This window comes from Echinops telfairi, unplaced genomic scaffold (genome assembly GCF_000313985.2).
Source record: "Echinops telfairi isolate 266 unplaced genomic scaffold, ASM31398v2 ScPeMD7_6;HRSCAF=24_1, whole genome shotgun sequence".
In the NCBI taxonomy this organism is placed as follows: domain Eukaryota; kingdom Metazoa; phylum Chordata; class Mammalia; order Afrosoricida; family Tenrecidae; genus Echinops; species Echinops telfairi.
In genome coordinates this window covers 6,216,545-6,232,919 of record NW_022103903.1, presented here as the reverse complement: position 1 = coordinate 6,232,919, position 16,375 = coordinate 6,216,545, and the positions used below count along the sequence as shown (strand labels likewise).

Here is a 16,375-nt window from a genome sequence, read left to right as displayed (position 1 = left end):
GGGGGGGGAGGTAAGCAGGGAGGAATAGGAAGGAGGAGGCTATCTCAACCTTCAGGGTCCAGTCCCCAGTCAGCCCACCAGTCTCTGACCCCGTCAGCCCACCTGACTCTAATACATAGTCACCTCCTAGCATTACTAGTGCCTCAGGAACAAAAGGGGTACATTCCTGGTGCAAGTCTCCAAGGATTCAGGGTAGAAGTGCAGGCAGTAGGGAATCATCCGAACAGAGTCTTATCTCTTGGTAGCACACTTCACAGCTTGAAAAAGGACTCATTCTTCCAAATATTTCATCATAGATTCTATTGGTCAGTTTGTGTGGTAAGTCTGGTTATTCTCATTTTACAGATGAGAAAACTGATGTCAGAGAGATATAAAATGATCTATGTAAAGTCACTCAGCTAGTAAATTGCTGAACGTATATTTGAACCCCATTCTGCTTGACTACAATGTTCGAGTTTTTCCTCTTTAACCATTGTTATGGGCAAGAATGGAGGGCTAGTTATTACCTGGTAATTATTTCAAAATCTCAAAATATTCTGTATCAGTGGAAAGTTTAGTCCATTTTTTTCAAAGGTAAAAAGCCAAAGTCCACACAAATATTAAGTGGCAGCAAATGATGGTATTGGTATGTGTGTGTGTGAGGGGTGGTAGAGTGTGATGTGAGAAAGACATTTACAAAAATGTGTGTGTGCCATACTATGGGGGCAGCACTGGAGGTACAGTGTGGGAATTTTGCCCAGTTTGACCATCACCACTCCACACACACCAGGGTGTACCAGGAAGGGAGTGCAAGAGAGCAGCAAGGGGAGCAAAGCAGCAAAGTCCTTGAGGGATTCTGAAAATAGACTTTGGACTCAGGGAGCAGGGCTTGGCACTGCACTAGACCCAGTCAGAAGAGATGCATAAGGATCAGCAGACACACCTGGAACTATTCATAGGCTTTTTTTTTTTTTCATGTCTCTCTATGTAAGATAGGCAGGATAAACAATCCTGAGAAGAAAGCAATGAGACCGATGGTTCTGTGGTGACATTGGAGAGGTTGGGGAGGTGGGGGAAAGAAAGGGGTGAGCAAACAAACCCAGAGACAAGGGAATAACAAGTGATCTAAAAATTGATGGCGAGGAGGGCATAGAATGCCTGGTGAGGTTTGATCAAGCACCATGTAGCTGAAAGGAATTATAGATAGTTGAACGCAGATTGAACAAAATAGTGAGACAGGATGAAAGTAAAAGGAAATAGAGGAAAGGACTCAGAAGCAAAAGACATTGATAGAGGTATAAATACTGGCACACATATTTGTAAATATATTTCTTTATGATGATAGGGATATCGGTCCATGTGCATATATTTATATGTTAAATATTAAGGTAGTAGACAGACATTGGGCCTCTACTCAAGTCCTCCCTCAATGCAAGAACACTTTGTTCTAATAACATGGCATTCTGTGATGCTCATCTTTCTGACAAAATCACTGAAGATAAAATGGTTTCCTCAGCAAATGTGGTGAAGAAACCTGGTGGTGCCCAGCTATTAAAAAATATAGCATCTGGCGTTTTATATGCTTGATAATAAACCAGAGGCCATCCAGCTGAGAAGCAACAAAGTCCACATGGAAGAAGCTCACCAGTCTGTGTGATCATGAGGCTTTGACAGGATCAGGTATCAGGCATCAGAAGACCCAAAAGAAACAATCATATCAATAGAAACCAGAGGGTTCATAGTGGAGACCCAAAGCCCATTTGTAGACAATTGGACATACCCTGAAATAAGGGTCACAAGGAAGGGACAAGTCAGTGTGGGTGCAGCGTAGTAATGATGAAACACATACCATTCCTCTAGTTCTTTAATGCTTCTTTCCCCACACCATCATGATCCCAGTTCTACCTTACAAATCTGAGTAGACCAGAGCATGTACACTGGTACAGAGAAGAGCCCTCACACATGGAATTCAAGACAGATAAACCTCCCAGGAACAGTAATGGAAGTAACAATACCATGAGGGTAGGGAGAAGGTGGGGGATAAAGGGAGAACCGATCACAATGATGGATGGATAACTTTCCTCCCCCAGGAAGACAAATAATAGAAATGTGGGTGAAGGGAGACAGCAGATGGTGTAAGATATGAAAAAATGATCATTTATAATTTATCAAGAGTTCATGAGGGTAGGTGAGGGAAGGAAAAATTCAGAGTTGATACCAAGGTCTTAAGTAGAAAGAAAATGTTTTGAAAATGATGATGGCAACATATGTATAAATGAGCTTCTTACATTGATGTATATGGATTGTTAAAAGTGCTGTAGCAGCCCCCCAATAAAATGATTTATATATAAAAAAGAATATGCCTGAAAAATAATGAGTTAAGTTACATAGGCAAAATTACTAGCTTGTTTTAGCCCTGTTTTCTAGAAGCCTCATGCAAGTTTGCATGAACATGGTTTATTTGGACAATAATCCAAGATGGCAGAAGCAAAGGACTAAGTGGGATGGGAATTAGTGAAACACAGAAGGAAAAAAAGAGCAATAATGAAATTGATTCCTGTAGGCAATTAGTGCTTTTCTCCAAGTTAAATTCTGGAAAATATTTTTAAGTTTTGTGGTTTTTATCCCACAGAAGTGCATATCTGAAGGAAAAATAATCATTTAATCTGTGGATTCCATTCCCAAGTAACTAAGATTTTTCTTCCACTCTCCATTTTCTCACTCCATTTCTGAGTTGTACCAGTGGGAGTATTAAGCAGTCTCCCTTTTCTTCCTAGCGTATGGTAAAGCAGAAGAAATATTTTAAAAGTCACCAAACTAAAGGCAAGGCACTGTCAAACTATATCTAGAAGCAAAGCAGCCAGATACTGTAATAAAAAGTGAGGTTTTGAAGATTTGAAGTGGATAAGAAGTCGCAGCAATTAGTTGCTATAAAAATTTTTTTCTTCCATTTAGTGGTCATTTGGAAAAACATGATTAAAAATTATATGCAAAAAATTGTTGATAAAAGATATTTCTAAAAATATGATTATTACCTAAACCAACAGCTTGCCTTAATTTATAGAAGAGTATGTGTCAAGAATTCTTCATAGTTCTTACATAAATTATCACATTAATTCTCACAATAACTCTACATACAGATATTCTTATCATTAATGTCCTATTTTATATTTGAAGAAACTAAGGCCCAGAAAAAAATGCAATGTTCTTAGCATACACAGATAGAGGAATACAGAATTAGGACTTGGTCCTTCTCAGGAATGATGCCCACAATGTAGTCTCCTGTTAATAACACTTCCCCAAAGTGAGAGAAAGATGAGGGATTTCTATTCCTGTAAATACTTACAGACTCACCACACAACAGGGGCAGGTCTACTCTGTCCTACAGGGTCGCTATGAGTCAAAATGGTCTCAAGGACATTGACTTTTGTTTTTGGTTTTTTTCCAAAGAGAACCTAAGAATTGAGTGTCAGCAGAGAAAAAGAAAAACCACCACAACTAATTCAGGGATTATAAAAAGGAAGTGACTGAAGTGAGAATTCTAAGACAACTGAATATTATAAATTCAGTCACTTTTGGTGAGGGACTCAGAAAATGTATCAAAGACAAAGATTTGTTGATGAAATAAATTGTGGAAATTATGAATAAACCTGATCGTTCATCTAACATTAATTAGAAGCTTTGTTAAGCTGGGTTCTCTAGAGAAGCAAAACCAGTGACATTTGTATGTATATTGAAAAAAATGTACATTAAAAAATGGCTCACACCATTTTAAAAGTGGGTAAATCCACCCTGGGTGGAGTATAAATTGAAGGCTTCTGGCTCCTGTAGCTGCAGGGGCTGAGGAAGCAGGAAGATGAAGCGGGAAGACTGTAGGCTTGTGGATGCTAAGTTCAGGAATGAATCCAAGGTTAGCAGAACACTGGTGATTCCTGGGATCCACAGGCAATATCACAGGAAGTTAGAGAGCCAGCTGCATAATCCAAATCTGGCAGTAGGTGTGAGCTAGCTTCCACACACTGTCAATTTATACTAAAAGTAAGCCACACTCTGAGTGAAATCTCCCTCACTTGTATCAAGGCTGTGACCAGAATAAGGGAGTCTATTTTTACCCAGAGGTACCCTAGTGGCTGCTTGCAAGGTAAGAAGTTATAAGCCACTAGGCTTTCAAGTCGTAATGAGATACAGTCCTGGAAACACACAAGGGCCATTCTAACCTGTCCTTAAAGACTGGACTATCTATTCCCATAAACAGTTCCAGTCTCAGAAACCCACATGGGGTCACTCTGAGGCAGCTTGGATCCTAAGGTAGTCAGTTTATAGAGTTGCTATGAGTCGGAATTGACTCAATGGAAGTAAGTTTGGCTTTTTTTCTTGGCTGCTTCACAACTCCCATCATGGAGTTGACCACACTCTAAAACCATATCATGAGGCAATCCTGGCCCATCCAAGTTAACATAAAACCTATCATCGGAGGCAAAACCTTATTCTGAGTTACAGAGATATTATGTAGAAGTAAGGATTTCAGAACCAGGTAGTGTTTTGTTCTGTGGTATATAAGGTTACTAGAAGTTGGAACTGATTGGTGGAATACTGGTTTGCTTTGGTCTTCCATCACAAGGTCAACTGTTTGAAACCACCAGCCAACTCCACAGTAGAAAGAAGAGACTTTCTATTCCCATAAAGAGTTAAAAATCTCAGAAACCCACAGGAGCAGTTCTACCCTGTCTTATAGGGTCTCTATGGATCAGAATTGACTCAATGACAGTGAGTTTGGGGAATTTAATAACAACAAGATAAATGATGCACATTACTTTTATTATGTTATATCTACATTGAAATTAAATTCATTTGAAGCATTAAATGAAAAATACATATATGAAATTATTAAAGATCAAAAATCATATTTTATTTACTTATTTATTTTAAAAATCATTTTATTGGGGACTCATAGCTCTTATAACACTCCATACATCAATTGTATCAAGCACATTTGTACATACGGTGCCATCATCATTTACTAAACATTTTCTTTCTGTTTGAGACCTTGATATTAGCTACTCTTTTTTTCCCACCCTCCCATGCTCAGAACACTTGATAAATTATAAATTATTATTATTTTCATGTTTCACACCATCTGCTGTCTCCCTTAATCCATGTTTCTGTTGTTCTTCCCCATTTGGGGGAGGGGAGTATTATACGTCTATCACTGTGGTCGGTTCCCCGTTTTTTTCCCCCAAAATAGTTTTATTAAAGTAGAGTCTATCACAGTATTTGTCCCAATATTAAGACTTTCAGACTTTCATCTTTATTCTTTAAGCAATGCAATGTAAAAACCTACTTGGCCACATTACTTCTTGAATTTTGGGGGGGCAACTTTCTTCTTGACCATCTGCTTTATGTCATTAAATGGCAATTCTTATATAGTTAAACTTCTAAGAAATACCGAAGAAAAGCTATTCAATTCTGAAGTGTTTTTATTAGTGATATGTCCACTAGTCTCTGGTGTTATACTATTGTCATTCCCATTTAATTTACTGCTGCTTCCTGAGACTTGGACTTAGGAAGACTAACTTTGCTAATATTGTCCCAACTATATTAAGCTATATTAAAGATGGTGGAGTTTCGATGGTATAGTGGATGAGTGCTGCTTTCAAAGAGTCTGCCTGTGCGCAATGTTGTCAGACCAGTCAAACACATCAGCTTCTGGTTAGGTGATAAGATAGTAAAATAAAATATGGTTTTATTTGTTGAATGTTATGTCACCATTGCTGGACAAGAAAGTGTCCTATAGAGCTTGTCCCTCCAGGTAGGCTCTTAGTGACAAAAGAGGAAACACTGGCAGAGAAGGACTTCTTAAAGTATCCCGGGGTGCTTTGACTTCTGTTTTCTTGAATGTCAGAAATATTGTTTATTGGTTTAATTATGTTTCTGGCTTCTGGATCAATGAATCTTTAATCGGTGGAACTATAGAAACAACGGTGGAGCCTGATTTCTGCCCCATTTCTAAGGTTTTGTTTGTTTGTTTTAAATTGCACATGCTCCTTTTACTTGTTTGGTACACAGTGCACAAAACCTCCCGAGGTAAAGATCATTTAATCCAACAGCTGTCCCCTGGATTTATGGAAATCTTGCTGGTAGAGATTATGGCATGCCTGACATTGTGGTTGTGGATTAGGAGATGTCACTGTCATCTGCCTGCAAACATCACAGGGCATCCATCTGCCAGAATCAGCAGTGCTAGGGTCCTCAAAAGTGGAAAGATCGGCCATCACTGAACCCTTGTCAGTTCGGAAAGGAGCGAATAACGACTCTTCCCTTAGTGGGGTGGGGAGTTACATAAAAGTTCAATACTTGTACAAAAATAAATATTAACAGTTCCAGGCCTACTAGGAAGCTTTCAGGGGCATTTTAAGATAATAGCTATGATGGGTAGGTAGGGGTGAAGGGTATAACAATGAAAGGGAGCAAATGTAATCTAAAGTAACTTAATGGAAATAAAAAATATAGCACCCAAAGGGAGGAAATAGGAAACTTAGTATTCAATCATACAAGTTCAAAGAATTGAAGCGTAACAAGGCCTAGTATAAGTTAATCTTTATAAACACCACAGTTTCCAGGGATCCAGAGTATCAGAATGCAAGTGGCAAAACACGCGTGTTGACAAATAAAATGGGTTGCTGTGTCACATAGATTTTAAACTTAGATTTTAAACTTATTTAGAGACGATGTTTTCTGTATTTATCGGCAGATTCTCCTAAGGTATGGCAGGGATCCAAGAGAAAAGCAAAATTTTAATGGACACATTTTAACTGAAATTTTATTAAATGAACAAAATAAATGCAACAACTAGTTATAGTTCTGAATGATGGTCATGAAGTATTACTATACTCCAAGGCAAAATTTTCAACCCTATGAAACCAATAAAAAACATCTACACAAATATTATAACATTTTGACAAGCAAACCATACAAGTAATTTGCCTCAATAAAATAAATATACATAATAAACGAATAACCCCTTTATATGATTATAGCAGTATACCAGAAACATTTTACAAATATCATTAGTGACACACTTCAAAGTTGCCACTCTAAAATAATGTTGACTTCTCCTAGAACAATAGTAACCTAGCAGTAACATTTCCTTACAGAACTATTTAGTCACAGTAACAAAACATACTCAGAATATCCTGTGCCAGCTTAAGAAGTAGTATTGAGAAGGTGGGAGATATTTTGACATTTGAAGAAACTGATGAATATTTCTATTCTCAATGTATTTTAGGGTGAAACACTACACCTATAATGACATCAGTATATGATCATTGGTAGTTTGTAACCATGAATAAATAGTTTTTGGCAAGAAGTTATATTTTATCCAATGAGAAAGTTAATAATTTAGTATGTGAACATGAAGTATTTTGCTACATTTTAAAGATTTGCTACATTTTAATCCTTTTAATAGAGCTAAAATTTAATTTTGCTTTATATGTAGGCATTATGTCTAAGCAACAGGGTATTCAGGGAAAAATTACAAAGAGAGTACTGTGTTTTAAGTTAAAAGTTTAAACTTTATTAAATTCCCTTGTTATTAAAAATTAAAATCATGTTATAAGAGCTGTAAGAACCCCCAATAAAATGATTTTTAAAACATTCAAATTCATTTGAACATTAGTGCTCTGTAAAGTAAGGTCTACCATATTGAAAAATATTCTTTTGCATTTAATGATAAAAGTGTCAATTGTTACAAGTAATAGTTCAGCAATTTTGAAATTGAAAACATCTACATCATGAATGTAAAATTTAAAGAACTGAATATGAAGTGATGGAAACAGGACCAGCAGATGAGGAGAATGTGAAGCCAATCATATTTAAGTAGCTGAAACCAATTAGAAAGGTATCGCTAAAGCTATTCAACAGCAGATGTAAAATGCAGAGCAAGTGTAATAATAAAATGGCACGGTTGATAGCTCCTCAGGCTTGTGGAATGTTAAGGAGCAGTAAGAGTGTAGTGTTAACACCTTAATAAGCAATTTATGAGTAATTCAATGCAAGACGGTTTCTGTTTGGGGAATCTAGATTGAGCACTGGATGAAAAATGGAGAACAGTCGGGCAATGCCACTAATCTGCACTAACCACATCTCCAGACAGCTTCTGTGGAGCAGATGCGTGCCAACAGGTGCAAAGGAAAGGTCATTACATGTCAAGGACTTAGAGAATGTAATGGAGTGTTCCTCAAGGGAAAGGACAAATGAATATGCAAAACCACTAAGGCTTGCTGAATAAGGAGCAAATCATTTGCACATACTCATTACCAACTTACGCTGGTAAATTTAAAATTTGCATTAACAATAAGAAAACAAAATATGACATTGTAAACCTTGCATGATATCTTGAAGGAAAGGACATATTTTTTACTTAACACAAATGTCAAAAACAAAATCCAAATAATTGCTCAATATTAGCATTTTATGTAAATAGTTTAGTGTATTGTTTATATTTTAATATATGCTTCATGTGATTTGTTTTAAATCTGTGCACTAACATATTTGTAAGGACAATGGGAGAAAGCATATGCTGACTTCTTTTAGTCATATAATATACCTCTTATTATTGTTTAAGATATCCAATTTTTGGAAACAGAACACTAACTATAAAAATATTCCTGTTTGCTAATTGTTGGAAATTATTTTATCATACTAAACATAAAAATATTCACTTTATGTTCTTCAGGGAAAAATAACTGTACATCCATACATTATTCAAATCAGTTGTATATTAGATGCTTTGAAGAATATTATTTTAAACATTCACTCTTGTCTACATTAATTGAACATTCATATATGGAAATACAACAATGTAATTGAAATTTAAACCTCACAATTGAAGTAAACATTGGGGAAATTCAATTAGAAAAACAGGTTCTGCCTTCTCTGACTTAATACTTACCAAATTTGCATTATGTTAACTAAAGAATCTTTTGCAATGGAAAACCTATCTGTATATGAACATAAAAATGTAGGTTTATAAGGAAGTTTATTTTGCATCGTGGATGAGAGTAACTCTATCAAAAATAAATGTCACTGCTTAAATCCGGAAGCTGGTCAATACTTTCAGATGTTGAACAGGAATTTCATAGTGTTCATCAAGATTCTAATTATAATGAAAATTAAATGATTACGCTTCTCTTTACATGCCATTCATTTGTGTGAACATCTTTGCTGCTGAAATCAGTCTTGAATATTATCTAGGGGTTGAGATATTCCTTGTTTCTTACAGACTGTTTAAAATTGTAAAACGTAATTTCACACTTGAGTATATGTATCAATGACCTATAAGGTCATAAATAATATAATATTAACCTTATTATCTCAAAAACTATTATCAATGCCTCATTTGGAGCAAAATATCGAGGCATGTAACAATAGCTTCAACTCTTTCCATTTTCATATATACATTTATTTTGTATTGCCGAGCTTGATGCTGTTGACATTTATTCATTGAATATCAAAAAATATCTCCTTTGTGGATTTCATTTCCCCCTTATACTATCTGTATTTTTGTTCAAAAGGTTAGATTAGGAAATTTATCAACCGTGTTGTAGATCCCTAAACCTACTTCTATCAATTACCACTTCCAGAGTTGTTCAATAGGATTTCCATGGTTGAAATCTATTTCTCTGTAGATTGCCACATGTTTTTCCTGTGGACCAATTGGTGGCTTCCCAACACTGATAGTCGGTAACCAGATGAGTTCTTGACCATTGCTCCAGCAGGGCTCTATGTATGCTGAGCGTAGGCCTTCAGCATCATAACAAATTAAGCAGGATGGAGAAAGTACTTTTAACCCACATTTCTCTTAGGTAGAAAGGCGGCACACATACCTGGGGTAAGGACCTCTATGACTCATAAGTATGCATACTCAGACAACACCAATTTTTAATCAGCTGTTTCAAATGAAGTTGAAGGTTTGTTTTTGTTTTTCATGTCTATGAAACTTTTGTTTGGATCAGGACAAAACACTAAAGGCTGAATACCTCCACTGGGACCTTACATTTCGTTCCTGTTTTTTATTTTCCAACACTTGAATTGTTTTTGGTTTTTTTGTAAAAATGAAATAAATCTTGAATCAATGCCACCTAAACAGTCCCAACACATGTCTTGCTTGTTGGACTGCCTGGGTTTCTCGAGTGAGTTATGAAGCTCCTCTAAAATGTGTTGAGCATTGAGAAGTATGTTATCAATGGCCTATCACATATGTAAGTATCTTATAACTGCTACATTTTCAGACACCTACGAATCCCTACCATGTACGAAGGTTTTTCTTTTACCTAGTGAATAAATTAATCACCTGTTTCCTGAGGGGAAGAAGCAACCTCGTGGCATTCCTTGAACACTCCTTTCCCAGAATAACGCGATACCTGTGATTGTGATGATATGACACGAGCATCCTTTGGTCTTCAAGAATTTGTTACTGATTTCCAGGAATAATGTTATCATGTCTTATTTTTGTTGTTGCTGTAGTTCCTAAATTTACCATTTAACATAAAATGATAATTGTTCCTTTTATAGATACTAGCTTTCATGTGAAACACTGGGGACTCTTCCCTTGAACCACAGATACTAAGCATGTAGTCGACTTCTCTTAAGAGGTTGTATTTTAGTTTCTGCAATGGACATGAGGTGGTGAGTGTACAACTACAATTTAATAATCAGTATTTTGAAACATGCAACTTTCCTCTAGTTCCTAAATGCTCCCCTCCCTCCCCCCTCTTTAAAGAGGTCTTGTGCAGCAGATTTACCCAATGCAAGGAGTCCTTTGATCTCTTGACTTCTGTTTCATGAGCATTTATTGTAGATCCAAGCAAAATGAAGTATTTGACAACTTCAAACTTTTCTCCATTTATCATGATGTCACCTATTACTCAAATGTAAGGATTTTGGTTTTCTTATTTTTTCTTTCTTTTAAAAAAATCATTTTAGTGGGGACTCATACAACTCTTGTCACAATCCATACATACATCAATTGTGTAAAGCACATTTGTACATTTGTTACCCTCATCATTCTCAAAACATTTGCTTTCCACTTAAGCCTTGGCATCAGCTCCTCATTTTCCCCCTCACTCCCCGCTCCCACCTCACTCATAAACCCTTGAGAATTTACAAATTATTATTATTTTGTCATATCTAGCCCTGTCCGATATTTCCCTTCACCCTCTTTTCTGTTGTCCATCCCCCAGGAAGGAGGTTATATGTAGATCCTTGTTTTTGGCTCCCCCTTTCCACCTCCCCTCCTTCCACCCTCCCAGAATTGCCACTCTCAGCACTGGCCCTGAAGGGATCATATGTCTTGACTTCTCTGTGTTTCCAGTTCCTATCTGTACCAGTGTACATCCTCTGGTCTAGCCAGATTTGTAAGGTGGAATTGGGATCATGATAGTGGGGGGAGGGAGGGGAGCATTTAGGAACTAGAGGAAAGTTGCATGTTTCATCGATGCTACACTGCACCCTGACTGGCTCCTCTCCTCCCTATGACCCCTCTGTAAGGGGGTTCCCAGTTGCCTACAGATAGGCTTTGATTCCCCACTCCACACTCCCCCTCATTCACAATGATATGATTTTTTTGTTTTTCGATGCCTGATACCTGACCCCTTCCACACCTAGTGATCACACAGGTTGGTGTGCTTCTACCATTTGGGGTTTGTTGCTTATTAGATAGATAGCTGCTTGTTTACCTTTAACCCTCTAAGACCCCAGATGCTATATCTTTTGATATCCAAGCTCTATTAGCTTTCTTCACCACATTTGCTTATGAACCCATTTTGTCTTCAGTGACCATGGCAGGAAGGTGAGCATCATGGAATGCCAGTTTAGAATAGTGTTCTTGCATTGAGGGAGTACTTGAGTGGAGGCCCAATGTCCATCTGCTGCCTTAATATTAAACCTATAAATATATGCACATAGATCTATTTCCCCATCCTCATATATAAATATATTTACATATGTACATGCCTTTATTTAGACCTCTATAAATGCCCTTTGCCTCCTAGCTCTTTCCTCTATTTCCTTTGACTTTCCTCTTGTCCGACTATCATGTTCAGCCTTCATTTGGGTTTCAGTAATTCCTCTTGCTTACATTACCTTTGATCATACCCTACCAGGCCTCCTACACCCTCCGCACCACCTATATGGATCACTTGTTCCCCTGTCCCTGGGTGTGTTAACACCACTTCCTTTCCCCCCACCTCCCTCTCTCCCATGTCCCCCCGGAACTGTTGGTCCCCTTGTCTTCTCCTTGAGATTGTTCATTCAGCCTATGTTATTTAGATAGACCTGCAGATATAATAAAATGCCCAAAAATAAAAGCAAAACAAAGCAACAAAACAAACAAAAAGCCCCACCAATAATAAAAAAGAAAAGCCTGTAGTTAGTTCAAGGACTATTTGTTGTATTCAGGAGTGTTTATGATCGAGTCTAATGGGGTGCCAAACCTTGGCCCCAAAGTCTATTTTTGGTATTCCCTGGGGACTTTGTTGCTCTGTTCCCCTTGCTATTCTGTTTCACGCCCTTAGTGTTTTGCTTCAGTGTGGTGGGATCAGATTGGGCGGAATTCCCACACTGTGTCTCCAGTGTTGTCCCAAGTAGGGCTATGGGTCAGTGAGCAATGTCGTGTCTCATAGTGGGGCCACCGATATGGTCTTCTCTGTGGATTGGCTGCTTTGAGCAGGAATATCATTGTCAAGGCTTGGTGGGCCAGGATGTGCTCCACTCTTTCTTCCTCCCCTTTCGTTTGCTCCCGTGTGCTCTGATGAGACATGTCCCTCTCCCTGAGGTACAGCTTCAGTGCTGTCCTCTGAAATAAATTCTTCTGGGGAGAGGGGAAGGTGTCCAGGTCATTGGGATTGGGAGCTTTTGGTTTTCTTTACATTAAATTTTACTCGATACTGAATGCTACAATTGATCTTCATCAGCAATACTTCAAATCCTCCTCACTTTCAGCAAGAAAAGTTGCATCTTCTGCATATTGCAGGTTGCTAAAAAGCCATCTTCCAGTGCAGATGCCACATTTTTCTTTATATAGTTCAGCTTCTCTGATCATTTGCTCTGCATGCAGATTGAATAAGTATGTGAGAGGATACACCCTAGTGCACACATCTCTTGATTGTAAGCCATGCAGTATGTCCCTCTTGTGTTCACATAACAGCATCTTTATCCATGTATAGGTTCTGCCTGAGCACAGTGAAATGTTCTGGAATTCCCATTCTTCTCAAGACTATCTACCATTGATAATGATACATGTTTTCAAATGATTTTACCTAAAAATTAAAACAGTAGTAAACATTTTTCTGTTATTCCCTGCTTTGAGCCAAGATCAATGGAATCCTTGTTCCATGTACTCTTCTGAACCCAGCTTGAATTCCTGGCAGCTACTTTTCAATTTACTGCAGCGACCATTATTGAATGTATGCCATCAACATTTTACTAGCATGTGATATTAATAATATTGTTCAATAATTTCTGCATTCTTTGAAGTCACCTTTCTCAGGAATAAGTATAGATTTGGATCTCTTCCAGTCAGTTAGCCAAGTAGGTGTCTTGCAGATTTATTGGCATAGATGAATATGTGCTCCCAGTGCATTATCATCTTGTTGCAATATTTCAATGTGCATTCAATCAGTTATTGGAGCTGTGTGTGTGTGTGTGTCACTATTCCTTTCATTCAGCGCAGTTTGTCATTTTCCTTCAGTCTCATAGGTTCTTGATCAAATACTATCCCTTGAAATGTGTAGATGTCACCTAGTTCTTTTTGATATTGTGACTGTGTATCATTGCCATCTTCTTTTGCTGTTTCCAGCATCACTCAATATTGTGTACATAGCATCTTTCAATATTGCCACTTAAGCCCTTATTTGTTTTGTTCTGTTTAAGATACTGAGCCTGCTCTTCCATTTTGGTTTTCTAAGCCTAGGTCCTTGTACATTTCCTTATAGTTCTTTACTCTGCCTTCTCAAGTTGTCATTGGAATTTTCAGTTATGGACCACTAACTCATAAGTTAGTGGTTCAAGCCTACCCAGCAATGCCTATGAAACAAGTCCTGGCTGTCTGCTTCTGAAAGTTTACAGTTATGAAAGTCCTTTAAGTTAGTTCTGTGCTCACCATGAGTGAGATTCCATTTAATGGCAATAATAAGAGTGACATCAAGTCATTGTGATTCATGGAAACCATATATTGGGTTTCTAAAGCTTTATAACTTTTTATGAGAGGTCACCCTCCTCTTCTCATGGTGAATGGCTAGTGCATTAGAACAACTGACTTTGAAGTTACACACTTCCTCACATAGGATCATATTACTTTATTTCTATATATTTATTTATATTATTTTTTCAATCACTTTATTGAGGGCTCATACAGCTCTTATCACAATCCATCCATACATCCATTCTGTCAAGCACGTTTGTACATCTGCTACCATCATCATTTTTTTTTAAATTATTTTATTAGGGGCTCATACAACTCATCATGATCCATACATACATCAATTGTGTAAAGCACATTTGTACATTCATTACCCTCATTGTTCTCAAAACATTTGCTCTCCACTTAAACCCCTGGCATCAGCTCCTCACATTCTCCCCTCCCTCCTCGCTCCCCCCTCACTCATGAACCCTTTATAAATAATTATTATTTGATCATATCTTGCACTGTTCAATGTCCCCCTTCACCCACTTTTCTGTTGTCCATCCCCCAGGGAGGAGGTTATATGTAGATCCTTATAATTGGTTCCCCCTCTCTACTCCACCCTCCTTCCACCCTCCCCACTTTATTTCTATATTTATTTGCTGAAAAACTAAACACTGAAAAAATATTACACGAAAATAAATGTAATCCTGATAGTTCTTAATAGGACCCTGAACTATTTGAGTTTCTTTAGAATATATGCAAAAGAATATATTGTGAGACATAACACATTAACTTTTAGTCATTTTCCTGGACAACAATGCCACTAGGCCCTACAACATTTTGTTAAAATTAAATATTGTAAACCAAATAAATATACCTAAGAATTACAAGCTCAATCACTTGAACATTAATTTTCACAATTTCTGGAACTCTATACACCCACACAAAAGAAAAAAGCTCACAAAAAACAAAAATTTACAACTTACTGCAATCGATTCCAATTCATAGAGAACCTATCAGACAGGGTGGAACTTGCCCTGTGGGTTTTCAAGACTTTAACTCTTTACATGAGTAGATTTAACAATTAAATATGAATTTTAGGTTACCTTTCTTTTGAAGGAAAAGCCCTGGTGGCATCGTGAGTTACACATTAGGCAGTTAACTGGAAGATAGCCCATCGAGCACATCAGTTGATCTGGAGGAAGAAGGTAGGGTTGTTGGCTCCTGTAAAGATTTACAACTTTTTGGCAAAAATTTATTTTGTGAGAATTAATACCAGACTAGTCGCCAAGTGGAAGATGGTGGCATAGTGATTACACTTTTGGCTGCTTTTAACTGCAAGGTCAGCATTTCGAAACCACCAGCTGATCCGCTGCGGAAGATAAAGAGTTACAGTCTCACTATGAGTCGGAATCACCTCCATGCTGGTGATTTTGATATGTTTTGGAGTCCTGAGGAGGCAGAGATAGAAGATGCCAATGATAGCCAATTCTTCCAACATACTACTCTACTCCACCCCGGCCCCTTCCTTGAATATATTCTCTCACTTCTCTGATCAGGTGCAAGGTCCCACAGATATTTACAAAATTTTAAGGATATGTAGCATTGGGTGGTGGGTTCTATTCAACCAGAGGTCAGCAAAATGCTGGCCATAAGGCAAAAATATCCCAAAGCAAGTCTTCTTGCTTCTACCAAAGCTCAGTCAAGAAATAAGAGGTCTGGTTTTCCAGGTGAGATGATGCAAGCTAGAACTAGCTTTCAGACCCCCACAAAAGATGGTGTTTTAAGTCACATCTTCTACCAAGGTAAAATCAAAGATGTCTCCAAGGGAATGAAGGGTGTGGTTTGGTTCGCACCATCTACAAAAGTGAGTCCTATAGATACCCTCAAGGAAACAAAGGAGATGACCTAGCTTTCACCCTCTACTAAAGTGGGCTCTTAAACATGCTTCCAAAAAAAAAACAAAGGATGTGGCTTGACCACACCTTCCACCAGGTCTCAATCTCACCCCATTCCTGTCTATCAGCATAGCAGAGAATCCTCTCCAAAATCAGACCACCACGAAAGATGTGTGAAATCCAGAATCATAATATATCATAAAGAACTATGGCTAGAAGGATCATACCATGTTTGCCCGAAAGTAAGACATCCCCTGAAAATAAGACCTACTTACAGTTTTGCCTCTCACTGAAATATATGGCATCCCCCAAAATA

The 16,375-nt window shown here is 37.7% G+C and overlaps 1 pseudogene; it reads right to left on the bottom strand.

Annotated features, from left to right (window-relative positions):
* Positions 1-15,584, bottom strand: part of LOC101642157 — a 68,672-nt pseudogene extending 53,088 nt beyond the window's left edge.
* Between the last annotated feature and the right edge of the window lie 791 nt (positions 15,585-16,375).